Raw genomic sequence first — 12,040 nt, forward strand, 5'->3', positions numbered from 1 at the left:
GTCATTGAACAGAATTCAACGAAATTTCCATTGCAGCTCCCGGCAAAAGGTCAAATATATACAGTATAAATAAGCAAACACACAATAATAATAATAACAATATATACAACTAAATTAACTAAAGGCCCTCAACCACACCAAAGAAGTAGCAGCAGGTCCAATTATGGCAAAGTACAGATAATGTGACAGTGCAAAGTGCAGAACAATATGGCTGTGTGGGGGTGGGGGATATATATGTGTGACTGCGAGGTTATGATATGTGTGGGAGGGGGGGGCGGCAGGGAGTAATGGCTCTGACGGCTGTGGGGAAGAAACTGTTTCTCAGTCTATTTGTTGTAGTCCGTATATTCCTGTACCGCTTGCCTGATGGCAGCGGCACAAACAGTCTTCATAACTGCTTGAAACTTAGCATAATGCATGGTTACCGTGACAACAGCAGTTAGAAAAGACACGTTGCCTCAGTGTCAACAACAACAAGACGCTGAAAATAACAGCAAAAATCTGGAAACGTTTTATTTTACACACAACTCGACATGGACTGAATAAAACCGCATGAAGATGATTAATAAACACAGTTTTTAAACAAACTGCAAACCAACAAAAGTCTCATAAATAAACCAATAACAATATTGATCACAATAGACAGGTGATCAATATCAATAAATAATACATCTGGTAGAATATTCACAGAACTGCATGGCATTCTGGGACATTTAGGCAGAGGAAAGGCGTCAGCCGCTCACCGCTAAGCTAAGCTAAGCTAGCTGGGTGGAATCAACTAACGCTCATGCCTTGGTTGCCTAGCAACAGCCTGCTCATTAACTTGCTAAGTTTCAGGTTTCACTTCATAACTGCTTGAAAATAATAAAACATTGTGGAATAAAACTTGGATAAAACGGTGAAGCTAAAAAAACTAATAAATAATTATCAATATCTACTTATATGAAATGCTTATGATGAGTTTTTATCGTCCAGCCCAAACTAACGACTCTGACATCCGACTCCTGTCAGTTCTAACTATTTAACTAAAGTTAATTAACAAATCAAACACAAATGTTTTTATGATTTTAATACTTTATTTGTTTTATAGTTCATTAAACTAACAGTAACAAAAACTGAACTTGAGAAAATACTTTCATGAAGTAAATAAAAACAGTAATGAAGTGAAACTGAACTATAATGAAAACCCAGATCTGTTAAGACCCTGCTCCGCCCCCCAGGCTCCGCCCCCCAGGATCCTCCCCCCTTCGTGACCTTTGACCCCAGGACTCCCTCTGAAGCTGCTGACTCTCTGCTCTGACCAGTCCAGCAGGCTTCCCCCTCGTTTCCATGGCGATCTGCCTGCTGTGATTCAGGTGGGCTCAGTGGACCAGCGGTCCGATCGGACCGGCCGGCCCCTCAGCCGCCCCCTCCCCCACCTGTTGCCATGGTGATGCTCCTGCTGTCTGATGGTCCAAATTTTTACTTTCACTTTCACTTCCTGTGCTGCAGCTCTGCTGCTGCTTCTGGGTTTCAGCTGCTCCGCTCATCCAGAACCTCCTTACACACAGGCAGTTCGGTTCCGGTTCTGGTTCTGGTTCTGGTGATCCAGAACCTTAAACTGGGCTCTACTTGTCAGGTTTCTCTCTGGACCTCAGCTTCTGTTTCCTGTTTCATTCTGCCTGTGAATGAATTCACAACGTAGATTTCTGGGTTCTGACCGGGTCCAGACAGAGAGGAACCGGCTGGTCGGACCGGGTCAAACCGCAGCAGGAAGCAGCGAGCAGCCTGAAGGCGGAGGGACTTTTTCAGCGGCAGGAAGCAGGAAACAGGAAGCAGGAAGTGTTCTGAATTTACATCAGAGAAACAATGAAAACATGAAGCAGAAACGGGTCAAACGGACCAGAACCGACCCGGATGGTTCTAGATCGGCGCTGCTGTCACAGAGCCGGTCCACGAGTTTACACCATGAAAACTGTCATCAGGTTATCAAACCATAAAGTTTGAGATGTTTCAGTTCATCAGAGACGATAAAAAAATGTATATTATTATTGTTATTAATATTATTGTTATTAATATTATTGTTATTAATATTATTGTTATTACTATTAGTGTTATTGTTATTAGTGTTATTGTTATTAATATTATTGTTATTAACCCTATAACGCCAAACGTATCATATATGATACATGAGTTTTTGAGACCTCCAAATTAGCAGTGTGACATTTTCTTCCCTAAAAAACCCGATGTATACAATTAGACACATGTAGTGCACTGATAATCCAACAGGGGGTAGTAACTTTCTCACCAGAGGCCTTTCCACTGATACTACAAGACTGCCATGGCAAAGGACTGGGACACATGCGTTTTCAGCAGGAAAACTTTGCCAATTTTAGAAGGTTAAGGTAAGAAAAAAAAATTTGTTTTGGGGTGAACTATCAATAGGAACACTTACTGAGTTGATGCAATGTAAAATTACTTAGTATTTTATCATAATTTTTTTGTAAAACCGTGTTGAAAAGTGATGTATCAAATTTGATACAGTGGGTCAGTTAACTCGAAAAATCAGTCAATTGTCTTTTATTGTACTTCATGTATTTTACATCATGTCAAGCAATGTACAGTCTTTTTTCATATAAACTAATGACATGTTTGCATGTTCATAATTTTGGTACATTTATAGCTTAAAAATAGATATGCAACTTGCACCTTTTGCTTATTTTCAATGAAAACTGACCAATTCAAAGATAAAATAAACACTCTTTTTTGTGCCTGTGTTTTTTTTAGATGGCAAAGACATACACTGTTGAAGATATTCTGAATATGATTATGGATGGGAATTCAAGTGACATTGAGCAGCTAGGGGAGGATGAGGATGAGGAATGGACTCCTGCAAGGATTGAGGAACACCCAGATAGCGGCGATGATGACCACCTGAAGAATGTCACGCTGTTGACGAAATCATGGTGCCTTTCAAAGGAAAATCACATCTACGGTGCTACATGCCAGGAAAACCTCACAAGTGGGGGTTCAAGATGTGGGGACATGGTGGGCAAAGTGGCTATCTATATGACTGTGATGTGTGCCAAAGGGGAGGAAATCTTGACCAAGAGAAATCTGATGTTGGTGCTACAGGAGATGTTGTCCTGAAAATGACCTCAACCCTTCAAGCAGGAAAGAATCACAAAGTTTTTGCTGACAATTTCTTTACGTCAGTTCCATTGGTAGAGCACTTGAAACAAAGAGGAATCTACTACATAGGCACAGTCCGAATGGACAGGGTGAAGAATTGCCAACTGATGGATGAGAAAGAACTGAAGAAAAACGGAAGAGGGTCACTGGATTTCAGAGTAAACCAGGAAAACAACATCATTGTGAGATGGTATGACAACAAAGCTGTGAACCTGCTCTCTTCTTTTGTTGGTGTTGAACCACTGGGCAGTGTGAAGCGTTGGGATTGAAAAGCCAAAACCCACATAATGGTTCCCAGACCGGCCATTGTTGACACTTACAACAGGTTCATGGGAGGCATTGACCTTCTTGATATGCTTTCTGCACTGTACAAGTTCAGCTTCAGATCTCGAAGATGGTACATCTACATTTGGTGGCACACCATCACAGTGGCAGTAATCAATGCATGGATCCGCTACAGAAGAAACCTGGAGAAACTGCATCCCAGGCAGAAACACCTGCCCCTGCGAAGGTTTCAGGCCTCTGTTGCCACTGCCCTCACAAGTGCACGAAAGGTCAAAAAGTGTGGCAGACCTTTGTCCTCTCCGGAAGCAACGCCAACCCCTCCTAGGAGGAGGAAAACCACTGAGTTGCCCCCTGATGTGAGAAAGGATGGCCTCAATCATTTCCCAACATGGGAAACCCGACAGACATGCAAGCACTGTGTGGGCCACTTTGCCCATGTGTTCTGTAAGAAATGCAGAGTGCATCTTTGTCTGAACAAGGACAGAAACTGTTTCCAAGCCTATCATAATGCAAAATAAAAAGGTTGTGAGCCACAATATGTCTAGAAAATAATTGAAATGTTATGTTCTCGAGACTGCCACCCTGCCAGTTCCATTGGTGGATTTGTTATTACTGCATTGTTGTAGCACTTTTTATGTTTGGAATTAACAATTTATCTAACTTATTTGTGTTTTATTATGTTTTTGTTTGTTCAAGAAAAAATAATCTTTGAGCATTGTGACCCGATGTATCAAATATGATACAAAATGAAACTCATATATGGAAAATGATATTTGAAAAAAAAAATTTTTGTTTGTTCAGAGGGACCAATAAAGGCTCCAGTTTCAAAGAATTGGAATTTTCTGTCAGTTATTTCATGGTGTGGGCTTTACAGGGTTAATATTATTATTACTATTAGTGTTATTAATATCAGTGTTATTAATATTAGTGTTATTAATATTAGTTTTATTAATAACACTAATATTATAATCAGTCCTGCAACTGAAACACGTCTAAGTTTGAAATGTTTCCTTTTTCATCCTGATTTCCTCTGGATTTAAAAAAAAAAGTTTTTTCAAGATATTTATTAAACCTGAAAACTTTAAACTGTTGCATAAAGAAATAAGTTATTAATAGACAGACAGTCGTCACTTTTCCTTCTTTTTTGCCACAAGAAAATCTATGATTATTTTCATTTCTGTTTATTTTTATTTTTGTGAAGAGTTTTTAAATTTCCTGATCATTTCCGTACGTCCAACCTTCAGACTCTCTTCACGGCGTTGAAACGTTTCGTCCAGTCAGAAAAACTCGATTGTGATTTTATTTAAACAAAACTGAAATCTTTTATTTAAACAATTAACAGCTTAGATTTATTTCTGGAGAAAGATACAGAATGAAAAGTTGCTTCAATAAAATCAAGACGTCCAAATTGTTCTGGTGAAAAAATAGAGAAAATGAATTTTGAGCAGTAAGAACAGGAAGTGGTCGCTCTGTCTTTGGAATCACTTCCTGTATTTAGTAAAGTTTCATAAATGAATTTTGCTTCATGAGTCAAAGTTTCGTCTTTGTCTTGGTGGTTTCCGTTGTGCGTATGGCCCAGTACCATCTCCGTGGCGACGTCAGAACGTCACGGGTTGTTCCAGGATGGACGCCGACAGGCGCCGGATGTTTTCACACTGAGTTTTAATCAGAATAAATGAGAATCAGGATTCCTGACTGCCGCCTGCCTCTTTACGCTGCAGCAGACTGACACGTTGGCCGCTGATCATTTCTGCTCTAATTCAAAATAAATAGTCTCCATCAGCGCCTTGTTCTGAGGGCCACACAGAATCTTTCTAAGGTCCCCTGGTGGCCCGGGAACCACACTTTGGACCCCCTTAACAACGGAAAACCTGCGTTTGTCAGAATGTTTGGATTGTTTTTAGTCTGGATTCAGATTTCTCTGGTTCTGCTGGTTCAGATTTCTTCTTAAAGTAGAAATCTGATTTTGTCGTTATCCTGTTTTCGCCCCCTGCTGGGTGGAGGTCAGTACCGCAGGCATGTCCAGTCCGGTGGTTCTGAAGGCTGCAGGTGTTTCTGTAAAACCAGAATCATGATGCCATCTGGACTCTGGTGTTGGACCAAACCAGGACTGGGTGGAACCGGGTTCTCCAGCAGAACTGCGGTTCTGCTGGAGAACCCGGTTCCTGCTGCGGGTCAGGCTGCTCTGCCGTCGCCATAATGACACTAAATTACAGTTTTCAGCTCCTCAGATGGAGGCTTTTAGCTGCTCTCTCTCACAGAGTGGTGTCAGAGGTGAGTGTTTAACATGATTACGCTGCTCTAATGGAGGCAGAGATCAACTCCACACATAAACAGCCGCTGCTATAAATAAATCAACATTTAATTTTGAGCTTTAAGATGGAAAATAGTTGAGAAATGTTTTCCCTCAGCAGCAACAACCTGGAGACAAACATGAACTAAAACCAGCAGCCATGAAACATCTGAACGTTCATTTTTTATTTGTTTTTTATTTGAAAAAATCAAGAAACTATCATATTTTATTTTCTATGTATTTGTAAAAAGTTTTGTTAGTTTTTATCCTTTAATTTTATAGCATGAAACCATTTTTTCAATTTTATTTTATCTGGTTTATTTTCCATTTTATTTATTTCAGTGTATTTTTAAAAAAAAACAGTTTTATTTACTTTTTTAAAAATCCTGAAACTTTCAAATATTAAATTTTTTATTTTAGTTTTTATTCAAAAGAAAAAAGCAGGATTTAAAAAAATTAATAAATTTTTAATAACTTTGATACTCAGAAACACTGAACTCCTGCAGTCCAGTTTAACCAATTTAGCAAATAAAACCAGTTCATGTGGTTTTTGTTTGAGGAGAGATTATGGAAGATCATTCAGGTTGTTATAAATCTATAAAAAGAGCCTAAATATCACCAAGCAGAAGCAGAAATACAGTTTTTGGAAAGGTAAATATATTTTTTTATCAGCCTAACAAGCATTCAGTCTCAGTTTTAGTTTTTAGAAAAATCATTTTTGTGTCAGAAATGAGAAATAATAGATTTTATGTGCAGTAAAATGCTGCAAATGTCTCTGAAGCTTTAATGAGAACTTCAGGCCGGATGGATGAATAAATAATCAGATTACACATCAAGTCATATTAATTCTGCAGGCGGAGAGAAAAGTTCAGCTTTTTTTTCTGGTTTTAATAAAAACATGTTTTCTAATGTCATTTTCTGAGGAATAAGAAACATTTAGTCAACATGAAAACATGAAACTTCAGATTCATTAAAGCCAAAACAGTTTATGAAATAAACAGATTTCTGACTGCAGGACATTAAAGCTGCAGTATTTATTCAGACTGTCTCCATGTCAGATCATCTGAAATAATAAAGAAAAGCTCCTGACAAAAAACAACCAATCAGAGCCAGGAGGCGGGGCTTAGTGATGTCAATCATCCTCATGTACTCGCTGCTAAATGTGCTCATGGCAGAGAAACAGCTTCCCGCCGTCATCAGTGGCTATGCTAACTAGCGTTAGCATTCATGACAGGCTATGCTAGCTGCAGCGTAGCAGAGAGTGATGGAGAGTGATTGACAGCGCTAAGCCCCGCCCTGTGGCTCTGATTGGTTTCAACTAACAATGATTTTCTATGGAGTTACATACTGCAGCGTTAAAGAACCGCGGATCAGAACCGGCAGCCAGAACTTCCCGGCTCCTGGGTTTCTGCATCATATTTAACAAAAACAGAGTCAGAAATGAAATGTTTCAGGTTTCAGTTTGAATCCCGTCCAGCTGCAGACGGGCGAGCTGCAGGAGAGAGAGAGAGAGAGAAACGGAGAGATGAAGCGATACAGAGACAATAGAGAGAGAGAGAGAGGGAGGAGCAGTAGAAGGAGGCGGTGGTTTTAACGGTGTGGTTGTCGAGGCGGTTACCACGGGGATCATTGCCATGACCGCCACCACGGCAACCGCTAACGAGCTGTGAGGGAGAGGAGGCTCAGGTTGCCGGTTTGGTGCCGGGGGACCCAGGAGCCAGGCAGCAGGAGAGACGATGAGGAGGAAAAGGAGAAGCTGAGAGAGATTTGAGTTTGAAACGTCAGCTGAGAGGAAGCGAGGAGAGGAAGAGGAAAGCAGAAGTGACCGGCTCTGAGGACGACGGTTCTGCAGAGTTTCCCCTGCCGGGTTTGAACCTTCATGCTTCAGTGAGTCCGTCTGGTTCCCCCCGGGTCCGGAGATTTGTTTGGGTTTCAGAGAGGACGGATGAGCAGCTGAAGGTTTGTGGTTCTGACTTTAATCAGTGAATGTTTTAGATTTATTCTGAGAAAAGCTTCACTTCCTCCTGATTCAGGCTCAGAAACTGGACCTGGGTCCAGTTCTGGTCCAGTTCTGGTCCAGCAGTCAGACGTTCGGTGCTGAATGTTTCTCTGATTTAAACGTCGAGTTAATTTCAGCAGCTGATTTTCATTCAGGTCAGATATAAATGTTTAAATGTTATTTTAAATGTTTCTGTGGTTGTTGTTTCATTTCTGCTTTTTATGTAATAAAACTTTATATAATAAAACTAAATGATAATATACTGAAGCTGGTTTGGAGAATAGAGGAGCTTTAAACGGATCCAGAACATTTCCTGCTCGGGTTTCTGCTGCAGTCGCACATTTAAAACTAAAAAAACTCAAATGTGTTTCATCATTATCGCAGTAAATCCCATTAAACTGTTCCAGCTCCAGATCGGCCGTCCCTGATCCGGTGGTTCTGTTGGGTGTCTGGATCTGACCCGCATAATGCCTGAGGTTCTGGAGGCGCCATGTTGGCTGTGGGCCGGGTCAGAATCCCATCTAAATATTGAACCTACTTCTGGCTAAATGCTAGTTCTTCTAATGCTAATGCGCTACACCAACATAACATCGATACCCACCATCAGTGGTGGACACCGCTAATTAAAGTTAGCTGTGCTAAAGTGTTAATCATAAAAATTAGTAATGCTAATGTGCTACACCAAAGAAGCTAATGCTAAATTTGTAAATTCAACCAACATCAGTGTTGGGTACTGCTAACTAAAATCTTAGCTGTGCTAAAGTGTTAATCATAAACGTAAAGTGCTAAAACAAAACGATAAATAAGAGCCTGAATATGAACGGCTAACGACTTGAAGAATTTGAAGTAGTTCCTGAAATAAATGAGCTAAATTACCTCCTGATGTAAATTCATCGCCGTTCTTTGGAGGCTAAACCTGAACGTTGCTGCCAGACCTCAGGAACATTCAGGAACATCGGTTCATCAGAGAGACGTGATGTTCGCCGTCTTTAAGGAAACAACCAAACCAATCCCAACGTCTCGTTTGTCCTGAATGAAAGCAGAAGAACAGTTTCCTGTTTCCACAAACCTCCAGTAATTTGACCAGATTCAGAACGGAGGTGAAATTTTCATGAGATGTTTCTGCTGTCAGACGCACAGCAGCTGTCTGACTGGAGAAATCCACCAGAAGTGGCTTCATTTCTTCAGCTGTATGTTTAATTTAAGGACGATCGTCACCATGAATCACGTCCTCATTGTTGACATGTTGAACTCTGACGCCCGACATTTTCTGTCTTTTCCTGGGATCTTTTTCCTCATCGGTTTCTCTTCCTTAGTCGCAGTAACTGCACATATTAAAGATGAGAAGTTTGTGATGCTGGTCACATCTGGCCTGTTTTCTGACCGTCGGTCTTCTCTGTTGAACGTCTCCTGTGTTTGGAAACTTAGTGTTGCAAAGTGTTTAGTCTGTCACAGGAGAAAATAAAGACTTTAATTTTTCAGAGTCATATTTTAACTATAATCACACAGTCATTCATTTCTAAATGTCACAGGTCCAAACTGTCTAATTTGCGAGTTAAATATTTAGCTCCAAACTAAATATTTACTTTTTTAATTAAATATTTAGTTAACGAACTATGTTTTTAATTAGCAATCAAAACCTTTAGCTCAAAATATTTAATTAACAAATTACATATTTAGCTAGCAAGCTAAATATGTAGGTTGTTAACCAAATATTCAATTAGTAACTTAATTACAGTTACTAATTAGCAAGCTAAATATTTAACTCAATTTAAATATTTAACCACCAAACTAAATCTGCAACTCTGAACTAAATATTTAATCAGCAAACAAAATATATAGCTTGACGCCGACATTTACAAAACAAAATTCTGCTATGATAATCTAAATAATCCAAATTCTAGCTGTAAACGTTTGGCTGTGTAGGTTGTAAGAACCATTTTCTGTAAGGACACGATGGTCCATCGCTCAGTTTGTGACCTAAATAGCAAACACAGCTAAGCTAGCTAAGTGTGCTAACTTATCAGCGGCCGGTTTAAGGCTGCTGATGATTCTTTACTGGTTAACTTTGTATTTCTTGTCAGTTTTCTGGGATGATCTGAAATGTCCTCTGGTCGGTTCTGGATGAAATTTCCCTGTGACTCTATAGATCTGGTGGTGGAGAGATTTCATTCAGCTCAGATAAAAACGTACGAGTTATTTGTTTAAAAGCTGAACCTCCTTTAGTCGCCATGATGAGTTGAACATTTTCATCCATCCTGTTCCAACCTTCAGTTTATTCAGCAGCTTTAATAATACAGCAAATATCAACCAGCAGAATCTGAATTAACTGTTGGAAAAAAGACAAGCAGCTCTGACTGTGTACACACTGGTTACCATGGAAACCCACCGCAGCGGTAACGTCACGGCTTCCCCAGTCGGGTGACCTTTCACCTCTTTATTCTTCCCCCTGCTTGTGAAATCAGATGAATATGAATGAAGCACATTGTCTCTTTATTGGCATTCGCTTCATGCCGAGTCGGTTTGGCAGCCGCCTGCGCGCCGCGGCGAGCCCCGCCCCCTGCCTCATGAATATTAATGAGCAGGTAGCTGTGATGCAGAGGCGGCATCAGGATGACAGACGGCGGCATTTCTGACCGGCGGCCGCTGCTCACTGGACCGCGCCTCCATAAAACAACATTAATTCACACTTTATGCATCACATGGACATAATACGGAAAATATTCAGTCTGGTCAGGAGGAGGACGTCCGGCTCCAAATGCTCCTGCTGAACATAAAGCAGGTTTATAGTTTAGATGTTTTCCTTCCTGCGTTTCTCTGCTGAGGAAATACATATTGGTTTTCTGATGCAGATTGATTTTTAGTCTTTACAAAAAATAACTGAGATAAAACAGAAAACTCACACAGAGTAGAAATATATTTTTGAAGCAATCGGATATTTTCTTGTTTTCTCTGCTTCTTGTTTTTTTCTTTATCTGTCAGATTTTACACCTGGAAAACATTAATAAACTGTAACTGTAAAAAAGACAAATAGACAGTGTGGACCTGAGGCTCTACATAGAAATTAGCATTAATTTAAATGAATTACACTGATTTTAAACACGCAAAAAACTTTAATATAATTAATAAAAAAGATTTTTGTTTTACATACAAAAGTTCCGGGTGGAACCTTTGTAGTCGTGTGTTTCTGGTGCACCTGTAAATCTGACGCACAAACTACAACCTCCAACAGCAGCAATGAAACTGCTTCCCTCGGCCCACTGGGTTTCAATTTCAGCTTCTAAATGATCTGATTGGTCGCTGGAAAAGGCTGTTGTTGTGCTAAAGGGAGTTAGCTTAGCAGAAGCCACACTAGCTTAAAATAGCATCTCGATGCTAACATGTAGCAGCTAACTCTGCAAGTTGTGATGTTTGTTTTTCTCAACTTTTGACTTTATGATGTTTTAAAAAATGTTTTAATGATATAAAGCACTTTGAAATGAAACGTTAAACAAATGAACTTGATTGATTGATTGATTGATTGGTGTCTGGTTGGCGGATCAGTCACAGTTTCCTCTGGCTTTATGTTCTGCTGGACGCAGATCAGGATATCAGAAAGTAAAACAGTGGGGAAGGAAGAACTGCACGTTGTTCTGCTCATCTCTCTGAACGTGAAGAAGAGAGGAGCTGACGGAGGAGCTGACGGAGGAGCTGACGGAGGAGCTGACGGCGGCGCGGCGGGACAGATGTAGCCGTGTTGTTAGCGTAAACTCTCGCTGGTTATTAACAGTTTCATGACGTCTCGTTTTCCTGCTGCTGACTCAGACGCTCTGCTGAGGTGAATCATCAGTTTTTGGATGTTTTACGGTCAGGATGAGAATCGGAGGTTCCCTCCCCTCAGAGGAGCGGCTGCGGTGAAAATCCTCAGAGTTCAGATGACTGAGGAGAAACCTGCAGGTTCATTTTAACAATTCATTTATTTCTTTCTTTGTTGTTTTAACAAACCAAACGTCAGTGTCTCAGATGGATAAAAATGTTCTGATTGAACGGTTCGGTTCAGGTTCTGCTCTCTGGTCTGGGCTCCTTTGGCATGAATTACTGATGTGATCAGGAACCGCAGGTCGCTTTAACATCAGGTTCTGTTGATTCTGGTCAGATTGAGGTCAGATTGAGGTCAGCATGCTTCCACTGATACCAACGCTAACTTTGTTTAGTGCTTTAGCAGTTTTGCTAAGTTTGAAATATTTAGCACACCTGCTTCCCTTCAATAGTTCTTTATTTATGCATGAAGCGGTCCCAGACCCTCGGTGAAC

At 40.3% G+C, this 12,040-nt stretch overlaps 1 protein-coding gene across 11 annotated transcripts in view; it reads left to right on the top strand.

The window, feature by feature from the left end:
* The window catches only part of LOC114141100 (extracellular sulfatase Sulf-2-like), a 46,368-nt gene that overhangs the window by 15,157 nt on the left and 19,171 nt on the right, over window positions 1-12,040 (top strand). The window contains exon 1 of one of the 11 annotated variants that reach the window (XM_028011532.1): window positions 7,331-7,708. The exons of the other annotated variants lie outside the window; for them this stretch is intronic. The gene's annotated coding sequence lies outside the window, so the exon portion shown is untranslated. Of the gene's footprint in view, window positions 1-7,330; window positions 7,709-12,040 lie in introns of those variants that run through there. 11 annotated transcript variants of the gene reach the window in all.

Source organism: Xiphophorus couchianus, chromosome 24, assembly GCF_001444195.1.
Source record: "Xiphophorus couchianus chromosome 24, X_couchianus-1.0, whole genome shotgun sequence".
In the NCBI taxonomy this organism is placed as follows: domain Eukaryota; kingdom Metazoa; phylum Chordata; class Actinopteri; order Cyprinodontiformes; family Poeciliidae; genus Xiphophorus; species Xiphophorus couchianus.